At 43.9% G+C, this 11,752-nt stretch overlaps 1 pseudogene; it reads left to right on the top strand.

Moving 5' to 3' along the window:
* The first annotated feature begins 8,485 nt into the window (after positions 1–8,485).
* LOC109779284 (MADS-box transcription factor 47-like) lies at positions 8,486–10,564 on the top strand (annotated as a pseudogene).
* Positions 10,565–11,752: the final 1,188 nt, after the last annotated feature.

Raw genomic sequence — 11,752 nt, 5'->3', positions numbered from 1 at the left:
TTCTCCTCTTCTTCCTCCCCTCTTCTTCTCCTTTCTTCCTCTTCTTATTTTCCTTTTTCCTCTCATTCATAAAAAAAAGTTCAAATAGAAAATTTCGAAAAAAGTAAAAGTTTTGCCTAATGCATTGTTCATATGAATATACAAACATTTGCATATTCTACAATAATTAATATCACAAAAAAATCTATGAACAGAAAAAAATCCTAACTTTTCTAAAAATCTATCTTTTGCATATATACATGAACATATATATACACAGAGAACATATATACATACATATACTCATACATGAACATATCATCATATATAAAAAAAACGAGCATATATATGAAAAAAAACAGGCATATATATGAAAAAAGGGCGCCGGCTGGACCAAGGTGAGGAGGACCGCGGGGTCGGCGGCGAGGATGGCGACGGGGCAGTGGGCGCGCGCTCGGGGTAAGGGGCGACGGCGGCGAAGGGCGGGGCAGGGCGACGGCGACGACGGGGACGGGCCGGGGCGGCTGACGGCGAGGCCGCGGGCAACGGCGACGGTGACGACGGGCACGGGCGACGGCGACGGCGGAGGCGGCGGGCGGCGTCGGGGCGGCGGGCGGCGTCGGGGCAGCCGGGCGGCGTCGGGGCAAACTGCAGATGAACTCTGAAAAATTTCCTAAGTGTTTGCTTATATAGCAAAGCCTTTAGTCCCGGTTCGTGGCACCAACCGGGACTATAGGTAGGCATTAGTCCCTGTTGGTGCCACCAACCGGGACCAAAGCCCTCTTTTCAGCAGCCCAAAGGGCGGGAAGCGGCGGCCTTTGGTCCCGGTTGGTGGCACCAATCGGGACTAAAGGGGGGGCATTGGTCCCGGTTGGTGCCACGAACCGGTACCAATGCAGCCCTTTAGTCCCGGTTGGTGGCACCAACCGGGACCAAAGGCCTCTTGCTGCCCGCGTCGTGGCCAAAAGTTTAGTCCCACCTCGCTAGCCGAGGGGCGCCCGCACCAGCTTAAAAGCCCCGGCGCGGCTGCTGTCTCGAACTCCTCTCTATAGCAGGCTTCTGGGCCTAACTTTGGCGCGCTGCCCGTTGAGCCTTCTAGCCCTGTATTTGCAAACCCGAGGGTTGGAAGGCCCAGCGGGCAGCGCCCCAACAATTGTTTTTGCTGTATTAAGTTTTTTTGTTTTCTTTTTTGCTTTATTTATTTTGTTTTGTTTCTACTTACAACAAAAAACTTATTTATTTTATTTTATTTTGTTTCTAATTACTTATTGATTTTACTTTATGATAATTATTTTTGCTATGAAAGTTTCTATCAAAAAAAGTTCTTTATGAAAATTCTTTTTGCTGTATTTAGTTTTTTTGTTTTGTTTTTTGCTTTATTTATTTTGTTTTGTTTCTACTTACAACAAAAAACTTATTTATTTTATTTTATTTTGTTTCTAATTACTTATTTATTTTACTTTATGATAATTCTTTTTTCTATTAAAGTTTGTATCAAAAAAAGTTCTTTATGAAAATTCTTTTTGCTTTTAATGATTTTGAACAGAAAATACTTCGATATTTTTAGTTGCATCAATTTTATATGATTTTAGTTTCAATAATACTAGAGGTTTCTTATAATGTTTTGAACAGAAAATACTTCGTTAATTTTAGTTTCATAAATTTTATTAAAGTTTATTTTATTTTGTCATAACACAAGAAGTCCGGAGTTGTAATAAGTTATTAAAAATAAAAAACAGGCGCAATGCTCGTTGATTAGCTTCAAGCCTTTCGGAATAGTGTAGACTGCACTACACATAGCTCCATGCAGTCTACCTTATTCCTCAAGGCTTGAAGCTAAGCAACGTGAAGGTGAGCATTGCGCCTCTTCTTCATCGTCTCTGCACTCAGGGCTTATAAACCGCTCCTAGTGCCTCTCAGCTAGCGAGGTGGGACTAAAAAACTGCTTAGTAAGAAACTCTAGTACCGGTTCGTGCCACGAACCGGTACTAAAGGTGCTCGTGGGGCCACAGCCTCATTAGTACCGGTTCGTGGCACCAACCGGGACCAATGGCCTTGCACAGCGGCGTGGTGGTGGGAGTTTAGTCCCACCTCGCTAGCTGAGAGAGAGCCGCACCTGTTTATAAGGTGCGGTGCGCCTGAGCTGTCGAGCTCCTCTCTAAAGCAGGCTTACGGGCCTAACCTCTCTGTACATGCCTGTGGGCCTACTGGGCCTTCTGCGGGCCTGAATCTTGGCCCATGGATGGGTCTCTAATCGTATTCAGGCCGTGGTGGCCCAGTAGGTGGCATAATTTTTAATTTTTGGCCTGTTATTTTTCACGCATTTACTAATTATTTTGAGCTATAAGACCCTAAAATTGAAAAGCATTTCAAATGAACTCTGAAAAGGTTGAAAGTTGGCATGGTATCATCATTTCATCCACATAGCATGTGCAAGAAAGTTGAGAGGGTTACGGCAAAAACTAGATGCACTTCGTGTACAAAACGGACAATGGTATCATACTCGTCTGTTACAAAGTTGGCATGGTATCATCATAATAGTTGCGGGAGAAATTCTTCACTTTTTCTTCGCTTGTGTCATTTGCTTATTGCGCCGTAACCATGGATAATCTTCATCGTTTATCAGGATGCTTGGGTCAGCCTTGACTTTGAAGGGAGGAATTTCATGAAACTTTTCATAATCTTCAGACATGTCTGTCTTGCCCTCCACTCCCACAATGTCCCTTTTTCCTGAAAGAACTATGTGGTGCTTTGGCTCATCGTATGATGTATTCGCTTCCTTATCTTTTCTTTTTCTCGGTCTGGTAGACATGTCCTTCACATAGATAACCTGTGCCACATCATTGGCTAGGACGAACGGTTCGTCAGTGTACCCAAGATTGTTCAGATCCACTGTTGTCATTCCGTACTGTGGGTCTACCTGTACCCCGCCTCCTGACAGATTGACCCATTTGCACTTAAACAAAGGGACCTTAAAATCATGTCCGTAGTCAAGTTCCCATATGTCCATTATGTAACCATAATATGTGTCCTTTCCCCTCGGTTGCTGCATCAAAGCGGACACCGCTGTTTTGGTTGGTGCTCTTTTGATCTTGGGCGATCATGTAAAATGTATTCCCATTTATCTCGTATCCTTTGTAAGTCAATACAGTCGAAGATGGTCCCCTGGACAACGAGTACAACTCATCACAAACAGTGGTGTCACCTTTGTGACGTGTTTCCAACCAACTGCTGAAAGTCCTGCTGTGTTCACATGTAATCCAGTCGTCACACTGCTCCGGGTGTTTGGACCGCAGACTGTTCTTGTGTTCATCGACATACGGGGTCACCAAGGTAGAGTTGTGTAGAACTGTGTAGTGTGCTTGAGACCAAGAATATCCGTCCCTGCATATTATTGAGTCCCCTCCAAGCGTGCCTTTTCCAGTCAGTCTCCCCTCATACCGCGATTTAGGGAGACCTATCTTCTTAAGGCCAGGAATGAAGTCAACACAAAACCCAATGAAATCCTCTGTTTGATGGCCCATGGAGATGCTTCCTTCTGGCCTAGCGTGGTTACAGACATATTTCTTTAGGACTCCCATGAACCTCTCAAAGGGGAACATATTGTGTAGAAATACGGGCCCCAGAATGACAATCTCGTCGACTAGATGAACTAGGACGTGCGTCATGATATTGAAGAAGGATGGTGGGAACACCAGCTCGAAACTGACAAGACATTGCGCCACATCACTCCTTAGCCTTGGTATGATTTCTGGATCGATCACCTTCTGAGAGATTGCATTGAGGAATGCACATAGCTTCACAATGGCTAATTGGACGTTTTCTGGTAGAAGCCCCCTCAATGCAACCGGAAGTAGTTGCGTCATAATCACGTGGCAGTCATGAGACTTTAGGTTCTGGAATTTTTCTCTGGCATATTTATTATTCCCTTTATATTCGACGAGAAGCCAGTCGGGACCTTCATACTGAGCAGGCAGTCAAAGAAGATTTCTTTCTCTTCTTTCGTAAGAGCGTATCTGGCAAGATCTTCATACTGCTTCGGAGGCATGCTGTCTTTTTCGTGCAAACGTTGCAGGTCCTCCCGTGCCTCAGGTGTATCTTTTGTCTTCCCATACACGCCCAAGAAGCCTAGCAGGTTCACGCAAAGGTTCTTCATCACGTGCATCACGTCGATTGAAGAGCGGACCTCTAGCTCTTTCCAGTAGGGTAGGTCCCAAAATATAGATTTCTTCTTCCACATGGGTGCATGTCCCTCAGCGTCATTCGGAACAGCTAGTCCGCCGGGACACTTTCCAAAGATTACGTGTAAATCATTGACTATAGCAAGTACGTGATCACCGGTACGCATGGCGGGCTTCTTCCGGTGATCTGCCTCGCCTTTGAAATGCTTGCCTTTCTTTCGACATTGATGGTTGGTCGGAAGAAATCGACGATGGCCCAGGTACACATTCTTCCTGCATTTGTCCAGGTATATACTTTCAGTGTCATCTAAACAGTGCGTGCATGCGTGGTATCCCTTGTTTGTCTGTCCTGAAAGGTTATTGCGAGCGGGCCAATCGTTGATGGTTACAAACAGCAACGCGTGCAGGTTAAATTCCTCCTGTTTGTGCTCATCCCACGTACGTACACCGTTTCCATTCCACAGCTGTAAAAGTTCTTCAACTAATGGCCTTAGGTACACATCAATGTCGTTGCCGGGTTGCTTAGGGCCTTGGATGAGAACTGGCATCATAATGAACTTCCGCTTCATGCACATCCAAGGAGGAAGGTTATACGTACATAGAGTCACGGGCCAGGTGCTGTGATTGCTGCTCTGCTCCCCAAAAGGATCAATGCCATCCGCGCTTAAACCAAACCATACGTTCCTTGGGTCAGCTGCAAACTCAGCCCAGTACTTTCTCTCGATTTTTCTCCACTGCGACCCGTCAGTGGGTGCTCTCAACTTCTCGTCTTTCTTACGGTACTCACTGTGCCATCGCATCAACTTGGCATGCTCTTCGTTTCTGAACAGACGTTTCAACTATGGTATTATAGGAGCATACCACATCACCTTCGCAGGAACCCTCTTCCTGGGGGGCTGGCCGTCAACATCACCAGGGTCATCTCGTGTGATCTTATACCGCAATGCACCGCATACCGGGCATGCGTTCAGATCCTTGTACGCACCGCGGTAGAGGATGCAGTCATTAGGGCATGCATGTATCTTCTGCACCTCCAATCCTAGAGGGCATATGACCTTCTTTGCTGCGTATGTACTGTCGGGCAATTCGTTATCCTTTGGAAGCTTCTTCTTCAATATTTTCAATAGCTTCTCAAATCCTTTGTGAGGCACAGCATTCTCTGCCTTCCACTTCAGCAATTCCAGTACTGTACCGAGCTTTGTGTTGCCATCTTCGCAATTGTGGTACAACCCTTTTTTGTGATCCTCTAACATGCGATCGAACTTCAGGTTCTCCTTTTGACTTTCGCATTGCGTCCTTGCATCGACAATGACCCGGCGGAGATCATCATCATCGGGCACTGGTTCCTCTTGATCTTCAGCAGCTTCCCACCTTGCAGCATCATTGGGCACATCGTCTGGTTCCTCTTGATCTTCAGCAGCTTCCCCCGTTGCAGCATCACCGTATTTAGGGGGCACATAGTTGTCATCGCCCTCGTCTTCTTCGCCGTCTTCCATCATAACCCCTATTTCTCCGTGCCTCGTCCAAACATTATAGTGTGGCATGAAACCCTTGTAAAGCAGGTGGGTGTGAAGGATTTTCCGGTCAGAGTAAGACTTCGTATTCCCACATATAGGGCATGGACAACACATAAAACCATTCTGCTTGTTTGCCTCAGCCACTTCGAGAAAATCATGCACGCCCTTAATGTACTCGGAGGTGTGTCTGTCACCGTACATCCATTGCCGCTTCATCTGCGTGCATTATATATAATTAAGTGTGTCAAAAACCATTACAGAACATTATGAATAGATAAATAAGTGACCAAATTAATAGAAGTTCATCATCACATTAAAACCCAAGTACATACATAGTTCTCATCTAACAACATATATATAGCTCTCCAGAGCATCTAATTAATTAAACCATACATTGAAACTATGTAAAACATTTCAATGCGAAAACAAATGCGATCATAATCGCAACCAAGGTAACAATTGATCCAACGGCATAATGATACCAAGCCTCGGTATGAATGGCATATTTTCTAATCTTTCTAATCTTCAAGCGCATTGCATCCATCTTGATCTTGTGATCATCGACGACATCCGCAACATGCAACTCCAATATCATCTTCTCCTCCTCAATTTTTTTATTTTTTCCTTCAAGTAATTGTTTTCTTCTTCAACTAAATTTAACCTCTCGACAATAGGGTCGGTTAGAATTTCCGGTTCAACCACCTCCTAGATAAATAAAATCTTTGTCACGTTGGTCGGTATATTTGTCATAAACAATAAATAAACCAAATAGTTATAAAAAGATAATATATACCACATCCGAATCATAGACAGGACGAGGGCCGACGGGGGCGGATACCAAAACCATCGCACTATGTAATAAGAAGGAATAATAAAAGTAACAAAATTAGACAAGTAACTATCTAAAGTAAGAATTTTTTCCTTTCATAAAGAAGATAAGAACAAGAGGCTCACCACGGTGGTGCTAGCGACGAGATCGGCGCGGGCGATCGACGGCGGTGAAGACGGGGACGGGACCTGACGGATCGCTAAACCTAGACAAATCTCGGGGAAAATGGATCTTGGAGGTCGAGTTTCGAGAGGAGAAAGATTAACTAGTGTGGCTCAGACATTTCATCGAACACCTCATGTGCATAGGAGGTGAGCTAGAGCACCCAAATGCCCTGCCCTCGCTGGCCAGAAAAAACAGAGCACTGTGGAGTGCTCTGCTGTGGCGATGGGGTATATATAGGGAACTCATTGGTCCCAGTTCGTGGCACCAACCGGGACTAAAGGCCTTTGGTCCCGGTTGGTGCCACGCACTGGGACCAATGACCACCTTTAGTCCCGGTTGGTGGCACCAACCGGGACCAAAGGCCTTGTGCTGCCCCGCGTCAAAAGTTTAGTCCCACCTCGCTAGTTGAGAGGGCTCGAGAGTGGTTTATAAGCGCTGCTGCGCCCACCCTCTCGAGCTCCTCTCAACTGCAGGCTTTCGGGCCTAACCATTCTCTTTGCCTGTGGGGCCTACTGGGCCTTCTGCGGGCCTGAATCCTGGCCCATGGATGGGTTTCAAGTCGTATTCAGGCCGTGGTGGCCCAGTAGGTGGCATAATTTTTTTTCTCTGTTTTTTGTTTTCTCTTTTGCTTTATTTGTTTTGTTTTGTTTCTACTTACAACAAAAAACTTATTTATTTTATTTCTAATTACTTATGTATTTTACTTTAATTATTTTATTTTTATTTATTTTACTGCTGCTATTTTTATTTATTTTACTGCTGCTATTTTTATTTAATTTATTAAGGTTCATTTATTTTAGTTACTATAGTTTATTTTATTAAGGTTTATTTATTTTATTAAGGTTTATTTATTTTATTTACTATAAAAAAATGAACATAGATGCGCCTATAGAGAAAATTCAACCTAAATTCATAATAAATTTCTATGATATTCAAAGAAATTTACTGTGAATTTAGGTCAAATTCCCTGTATAAGGGCATCTATTTTCACTTTGAGAGGAGCTCAACAAGGCAGAGAGGGACGGGCTTATAAACTGGTGTGAGCGCCCTTCGGTTGGCGAGGTGGGACTAAACACTGTCCGCAACTAGGACCAGCCCTTTAGTCCCGGTTTGTGGTATGAACCGGGACTAAAGGGTGGTGGGCCAGGAGCGTAGCCCATTGGTCCCGGTTTGTCCCACCAACCGGGACCAAAGGGGCCGGACGAACCGGGACCAATGCCCCCACGAGGCCCGGCAGGCCCCTGGCCGCACGAACCGGGACCAATGCTCGCATTAGTCCCGGTTCGTGACTGAACCGGGACTAATGTGAATATTGCCCTGTGACCAAAGCCCAGTTTTCTACTAGTGAAGTGTCATGAAGAAATGAAGCCGGAGGGACCTAGACCCACCTGGCCCCCCCTAGGCCACATGCCACAGGTCGGCACGAGCATCCAAGGGGGAGCATGGACGCCATAGAAGTTGCCTCCATCGCATCTTTCTTCCGTTGCCTTTATATACTCTCGAAAACCTCAGAAATATTAACAGAGTATTTTTGCGCCGCCCACCTCTCTGCTCGGGGGAGATCTAGTCAGGAGGCTTTTTCAGGTACTCTACCAAGGGGGAATTAATCACAAAGATCATTTACATGAACATTGCTTCCACTGTGTTCATGTGTGAGCTGTCCTTTTTGTACAATGGGAACATAACATTTTTTTCCATTATAATATGGCATCAGCCCACATCCTAATAAGATGGCATCAGCCTACGTCCTAATAAGTTAGATGAAACACTTTTTCTTATAATGGTAGTGGTGGGTAATTATTTCACTTAAAACTAATCTAATGGTTATAAACTTTTAGCCTATTAAATAGACAGTCGGATGTTTTTGATTTTTGAGAGATCTTCTAGCTTTTTATCTTTTTTCTGGTGAGCACGTCAATTACTTTTAATATATAATACATAGACAGTTAGTTGTTTTTATTTTTGAGTTACTTTCTAGCATTTTTATCCTTTTCTGGTGAGCCTGTCAATTACTTTTAATACATAATAGATTAAGTTGTGTTGGATCCTTCCAGAAAAAGCCTTACACATATTATTTTATGGGCCATAAAAAACTAGGGCCCAAGATATACATGTGTAACCGATAAAAACACATCTTCCGCGGGAACTGGGCTTAGCAAGGAGGCAGGTCGATGCTCCGAGTAACATATGTGTTATACCTTGACTTACCAAATGTCCTAGTATTTTCTAGTTTCTCTTAGTGTATCTTTCCTAGTTGGTATCTCAATTTCTAAGTTAAGCCCCAAAGCAAGGTCCATGTTATACTTGGATATTATGGATTAAAGGACGACCACTTCTAGATTAGGTAGTTCCTAGTACAGGATATGGATGTAATCAATGTGATCACTCATACATTAGGATGTAATCAATGTGATCAACAAAGGATTTGGACGCAATTAACAACCAAATAAATTTGACCACAATTATTCTGTATATTAGAGTAAAACTTAGTTGGGTTTAACTCCCATTAATACTTCTAGGTAAGGATATGGATGTGGTCAAATGGCAATCATTTAATATTTCTATTTTTAGAAGTGTTAATAGTTCTAAATATGGATGTGAATACTTACATCAGAAGAAATACATATGAGTGGTTGCAAAGAAGGATGTGGATGCACTCACCTATGTATATTTGGACGATAGTTAATAGTATCCATAAAATAGCACTTTTTATGAGTTATGTATGTTAATTTTTACTAAAGATATACAGGATCTTTGTATAGTCAAATAGCACTGCCATACAACCCTTTTAATTCTATATAAGGGGAGTACATCTTCTCATATCCTACACCAATATGTGGTTAGCCAACAGTACCCCTAAATCTGTAGTTTTCTGTAGATCCTTGTGCTTCCTATTTGTAGTAGTTAGTTTCTTCCTCTTTGTCCACACTAGTATGCCGAGGAAAGAGCAACGGTCAGGCGTGGCATACATCGACAATGACAAAGACCGTGATCTCACCTTCTACAAGCGACGTTCCGGTTTGTTCAAGAGGGCGACTGACATCTCTGCCCTCACTAGGGCTAGGGTTGCGGTCGTCCTAGAAACAAACAATGGAAAGATGCACTCATTTGGGACGCCATTGGCCGATCCCATTGTTGATGCTTTCTATTTGCAGCTCCACCAGCAGTTACCTCTGCCGACGAGGCAACCACTGCTAGGATTGGAAGCCTACAAAACGAGGTGGCTCAGTTGGACATGGAGAACATGACCGAGGAAGACAAAAACCAACTTTCCATCCTTCGTATGAAAAATATCGAAGAAGAGAATCCAGGTATGGTGGCAAAGCTTATCTTCACGAAGGAAAAAGGTCTCAGTCTTGAAGATCTGACCAAGCTCTTTAGTGATCTCTCTCGGGTCCAAAAAGACATTAAATTGCGGCTACCTCCATTGCATGGTCGTGAAGACAAGACCGGTGGCACATGTGTGGCACAAGATCTGCAACTACCAAGTGCTGCGGATCATTTGGGTACTACTCATTCACTTATGCAGTCACCATGGCCTCACACACGGGGAACGTTTTGAAAAAGACTATGTTGACAGGGCCGGACGGCGGCGCTGCGGCGAGCGCACCAAGGCAGAGGATAAAGTGCTGTCGCCAATGTGCTGGGATGGGTTGGACATTCTTATTGAAAAATAAAAATGGACCGGATCTATTTACGACGTTGACTATGATTTGCATGGGTCCGCTTGTTGTAGGAAGAAAATGCTGGGAGAAAGAAGGCTGGTCGCTATCTTTGCCGAAGAATAATACACTATCATAGGAAATAATATCTTCCTGTTAAATCATCAATTTAGAGAACTGGTGCATGAGCATTTAGCTTTATTTATTTATTTATTTACTTATTTATGTTTAGGGGACCATGAGAATGTACCTGGGCCGGATTCATGTGAGAGCCTCCCTTCCAGTTAATTATGGGCTTCTCTATTGGGCCTTCATCAGTGGGCTGCATCTTATCAACAAGTGGAAAATGTGTTCCGTACGAAAAATAGTATGCGCTACGTATGGTACGGGGCACTAAAGGATTGAACCGTGCAAGGACTTCCAAAACATTGTGTTTGTCGTTCTAACAACACATTTATTCCACCAACAGACAAAAAATACTACTGACTGTACATTGAAAACAGCAGCAGCAGCAGCAAACCAGGGCTGGGGGTGCAACATAAGCAGTAAGCAGGCTAGAAGAGTGAAGACACAGCTCTCTCTTCCAAACCAAACATCAGCCATCATTACAAAAAGGCTACCAAAAAAGAACAAGTGTATGCATCAAACTAAATAAAGATCCTACTACACCAAGTGTACGCATCTAACTAACTGGCTCAGTTAGACGTTACTATTTATTAAGCTATGGAGATTGGCTGACGGCTTGAACCAGATGGGTGCCTGACGGGGGAAACTCCAGCCAGCAGGTCGAAGTCTGATACTTGCGACCCTCTCTCCTACTTTGGGCTGCAGAGCGTGGCGGCACATATCAGGGTATGGTGCATGCAGAGACGCATGGTACGCTGTGTACACACAGTTTTGCCTGATGAACGAAACCGCGCTGCCATCATGATCCTTGCCGTCGGTTATCTCCTAGTTAATCGGATAATTCAATCTGACAAATAGAGAGCGTGTACCAAGGCTACTTACCAACCTCCAATCTAAAATTCCTGAAGGCCCAGAGAAGCTGGGATCCTGCTCAAAGACCTTGCAGTGACTGTGATTGTATTCCGTGAAACAACACGTCCGGTACATGTGAACGATCATCAATCGTTCGCCGTCGTCTGATCGAGCTAGGAACCACCTGCAACTGACATGCCGCTTTTCTTGGAAAGGTTCTGGGATTAGGAAGGGTAGGGACACCAGGCGGCCTACAACATCATATCAAGTTGGAGTCAAATAACCCTAAAAAAAGTTGGAGTCAAATAAAAAAGGGCTCTTGATGTAGTCAATCTTAAGAACAGCATGTTATGAGCATGAATATTTTTTCAGTAAATGTTGACATTAATATAAGCAAGCCATCATGATATCATAGGAAAGTAACATACTGCTGTAACAGCC

Source organism: Aegilops tauschii, chromosome 7, assembly GCF_002575655.3.
Source record: "Aegilops tauschii subsp. strangulata cultivar AL8/78 chromosome 7, Aet v6.0, whole genome shotgun sequence".
Taxonomy (NCBI): domain Eukaryota; kingdom Viridiplantae; phylum Streptophyta; class Magnoliopsida; order Poales; family Poaceae; genus Aegilops; species Aegilops tauschii.
Note: the sequence above shows the minus strand (reverse complement) of the source record. Positions and strands in the feature narration are given on the sequence as shown.